The 4,586-nt window shown below is 39.0% G+C and overlaps 1 non-coding gene across 1 annotated transcript; it reads left to right on the forward strand.

Moving 5' to 3' along the window:
• The first annotated feature begins 701 nt into the window (after nucleotides 1-701).
• LOC136234313 (small nucleolar RNA R71) lies at nucleotides 702-808 on the forward strand. Its single transcript, XR_010691203.1, has one exon. It is a non-coding gene; the product is annotated as a small nucleolar RNA R71 (small nucleolar RNA).
• The last annotated feature ends 3,778 nt before the right edge of the window (nucleotides 809-4,586 follow it).

Genomic DNA, 4,586 nt, shown 5'->3' on the forward strand with positions numbered 1-4,586 from the left:
ATTTAGCAAGTTGTCCAATTTGAACCTCCAAATTATGGATGCTAAATGATTGGTTTTTGATAAGCTGATCGAATTTATTTTCGATCCGTTTAAAACCATCGTCTTGATTACTTACCTTTCCATTCATAGCATCAATAAATTTGTCGATTTTTGAAGATAAAGTGCTAATCGTATCTCTTGTTTGATTTTGATAATTATTTATCCGATATTGATTAGCATTTGCATTATTATTATTATTACCATCTTTCCAGTTAAAGTTAGGATGATTTCTCCATCCAGGATTATAAGTATTAGAATAAGGATTAGTAGTTTGGTTTTGTCCTTGGACAAAATTTACCTGTTCTATCTCATTCATACCTTCGTAATCAATGTCTCTCTGGATTGGATCATTAGGATCGCATGGTGCCATAAATTTATCAATTTTGTGCGATAAGGCAGAAAATTGGGCTTGTAACATTGCTACAGGATCAAGATTCATTATACCTTTAACCGATGATGTACCTGAGGATGATGGTTTCGCCGTCGGTATATGGCCACGCTCGGCGGGCCACATACTGCTGTTGATTGCCATTTCTTCCAAAAGTTCTCTTGCTTGGGCGGACGTCTTCTTCATAAATAACCCTCCAGACATAGCATCTAATGAACCTCTAGTTGTAGGATTTAATCCATTATAGAATGTCTACATTAAAAGTGCATCTGGCAGTTGGTGGTGTGGGCATAAACATTGAAGTTCTTTAAAACGTTCCCAAGCTTCATAAAGAGTTTCATTATCATTTTGTGTAAAAGATGTCAACTCTTTGATGACTCTTGCGGTTTTTGCTAAGGGAAAATATTTTTGTAAAAATGCTTGGGCTAATTGGTCCCAAGTTTCAAATGTTGCAGCAGGCATAGAAGTTAACCAAATTTTTGCCTTATCCTTCAAAGTGAAAGGAAAGAGGCGAAGTTTGATTGCTTCGGCTGTTACATCAGTAATTTTAAAAGTGTCACAAATTTCTAAGAAATTTGTCAAATGTGCATTAGGGTTTTCGTTAGGTAGTCCATAAAACGTTACGTTGTTTTGCAACATATTAAGCAAAGCAGGCTTAATTTCAAATTGATTTGTGTTTATACGGGGTCTAACTACACTATTAGTTACACCGGTCATTCCTGGCCTAGCATAATCCATAAGTGTCGGTGGATCGGTCATAATCTCTGGCTGGTCTACTTTGGTTTTTAAGGGTGTTTTGTCTTTGTTTTTCTTGTTTTTCTTGTTTTTCTTAAGTGTTCTTTCAATTTCTGGATCTAAAGGATCTGGTGGCGTGCCCGAATTTCGCAAACTGCGCATGAACTTGAAATTGTTACACGAGCCAAACTACCTTCAAAACAAAATTGAAAACAAGTATGTTATATAACTGAAAATAAATAAAATATAAAAATTGTATAAAAATAATGTATAAACCTATATTCAAAAATAAAATACGAAAAATAAAAATTTTGTCAAAAATTTTGGCGTATCCCCGGCAACGGCGCCAAAAACTTGTTGAGCGATTTCCGCAAGTGCACGGTTTCGCTTGTAGTAATAAAAATATCGATCCCACAGGGATACGTTTTTTAACGAAAAAACTTATTTTTTGAATTTGTTAATTTCGAACTAGTTAGATTTACTATTAAATGTAAATGAAAAGTGAAAATTGGTTTAATTGAATTTAGGAAATTTGTTTAATTGAATTTGTGAACTTTGAGTATTTGAAAATGCTGGAATAAGATTTTATATTTAGAATAAATCGATTGTTAGAAAGGTCTTCTGATTTTAAGGATGAATTTTACAAAACAGGAACATTTAGAACTTTTTAGAAAAACGAAAGAATTTATTCATTTGCATTAAGCAAAGAAAACAACTTAAACTTTGTATCAATTATGATGATGAAATAAATGACGGAACCTCTAATTAATTGGCTTTGAACGCGACAAAACCCTTTCGGGATAGTGGCCCTTACTCAAATTAAAACTCTTTCGAGATGATAATTTGCCTAAGTGTTCAACAAAGTTTCCTTGTAATGATTTTGAATTCAAGTGCATATTAATGAAAACACCAGCCTCACTTATATTGGATTGGTTACCATAAGTGCTGCATAACGATTTGTCGAATAGAACGGACTTTATTAGATGAAATATAAATTGATACAAGTTTACAGAGAACAAGGAGCATCGAGTTCTTCGAGGGCGTGCAAGTGAAGGGCTTGATCGGTTCCGCTTCCTTGGGTTTCCTAAGAGGTTGTCAGGCTCAGGGGCGAACACTCTACTCAATCTTCTCGCTGTAACTTCGTAATAGGGATTCGGTCGGCCACTACCATGATGCAAACTAAAACTGGAACAATGTCTAAACGCTACTGAGTTGTAATTAAACTATAAACAATATGTGTACCTCATCTTGTTTTGTACAGAATCTAATTTCTAACTCTCGAAATGTGTTTACTTAGAACTTCGACATAAGTTCTACGCTCTGATTCTATATCTATATTATAACATTTCACAGCCACTTTTTCTCAACATCAACTCTTTATTTATAGATGTTGAAGGGTTGTGTTTGAAGTGATGTATCCGTTGGTTAAGAGTCGTGTCCGTTGTGAAAGGACGTCTTTATCCACTTGAACGAACGCGTTTCTTGGATTTTCAGCATGTGTTAAATGCTCTTTGTAAATTTTCTGCACTTACCGAGGATGGTAATCCGCGGCCGTGAATGACGTAGCATTGAGTTGAGCTTCGGACGAAGGGGAGAAATAGCTATACCACGCGTGTCGCGGCCGCGGGTTGAGGAGCCACTGTCGCGGCCCGGTGATTTTTCTCACTTCTTAGCTTTCATTCGTGTCTTCGACTTAGCGCTTTCGATTTACGTCGTCTTTGACTCCTTTTGTAGGGTTTTTCTTCTGTTTTAGATCATTTTTCGTTCCTATTTGGATTTTACCAAATATTTAGGTACCTTGCAAGAAAGAAAGATATTCGAGAGTAAAAGTAATCTAAACAGATATAAATAACACGAATTTGTAATAAAAATGATGTAAATGTTAATGATATTTTAGGTATATTTTGGGCTTAACACTTTCCTATTTGCTTCCCGAATTAGGCGGGTTAGCATATGGAGACCGATTTGGATTGAAGGGAGCTCCGTGCCAAATAAAGGCTTCGTTCGCCAGATCAGCCATACGCAGCTCACGACAGCCAAACTCCAAACAGCAGCCACTTGAGCACCAAACCTGCATCGAATGAGTCTGTTAAAAAAATATCGAAATTGTCATTTTGCATTAGCCGCTGACTGAAAATAGACCCAATTTCCTACCAAAGCCGTCTTGCGAATACATTGCAGAAAAAGATGATCAATGCTTTCCACCGATGATAGACACAAAACACACCGGGAAACTAGATGGATTCCTTTCTGCTGAAGAATGTTCTGTGTTAAGATTTTACCATACATCACCTTCCATAAGGTTATTGAACGGGACGGTGGGATGTGAGTTCCCCATACAAACCGGTGCCAATTAACCGGGGTCAGCTCCGTACAAAGGGCTTGATACATCTCATTGACCGTGAATTTTCCTTTAGTAGAAGGTTTCCAAATGCACAAGTCACTGGGATCTAAGCCACGCGAAACCGTGAGAATATTACCCTGGACTGCCGTCAGGAGCTGGTCAATGTGGTGCCAGGACGAGTCAGTCAGGAAATGATCCACACTGCTGAACGTTTGCCGCTGACGTGCAGGTGACCAGCCGAGTTGCTCAGCCATAGTAGGGTGGATCCAACTGTCCGTCCAAAAGTTCAGACGGGATACTTGACCAATCCACCAATGCGAATGGCCTCTCACTGTAGCATATGACAGCCTACAGGACGACCATACTGAAGAAGGTGCAATTGAAGGTTTCGGGACCCTGTGGTTGAAAAAAACTGACATTTCAGTAAGTTGATGATCCAGCTATCACCCTGTAGCAGATCCCAACTCATTTTCCCTAGCAATGCCTGATTAAAAAGCCTGTAATCCTTGATACCAAGCCCCACGGCTTCCAAACTTTGGCAACCGACATGGCATGGCACCGTAACCAGCTTCCGTTTATCAGTGCAGCCCGTCCACAAGAAGTTCCGGACACATCTGTTTAATTTCTTAAGAAGGCTTACCGGCCATTTGTAGACAAGAAAAGAATGAACTAAGGCCCTTGTCACAGCAGATTTCACAAGAGTTAGCCTTCCTGCAAGCGAAAGGGCAGTCCCTTTACATTTACTGAATTGCCTAAGGAACTTGTCGGCCAGGCTGCAGGGGAACCGAGCTATTGGAGCTCCCTTAAAGATCGGCACACCCAAATAGGTGAACGGTAGCTTTTCCTCCTGGATCCATAGGAAATGCGGGAGGCGGTTCGCACGGGTTCGAGTGACAAATTTACCAAGATAGATTGACGATTTGTTCCAACTCACCTGTTGACCCGAGACTGAACCATAAAATTGAAACACAGACTTGAGAGTGCGAATATTCCTCATGGAGGCAACCCCAAAAATTAGGACATCGTCAGTATACAGAAGATGGGAAAGAAAATTTGTTGCCACCGGAATAACACATAGGA

This window comes from Euphorbia lathyris, chromosome 6 (assembly GCF_963576675.1).
Source record: "Euphorbia lathyris chromosome 6, ddEupLath1.1, whole genome shotgun sequence".
Lineage (NCBI taxonomy): Eukaryota > Viridiplantae > Streptophyta > Magnoliopsida > Malpighiales > Euphorbiaceae > Euphorbia > Euphorbia lathyris.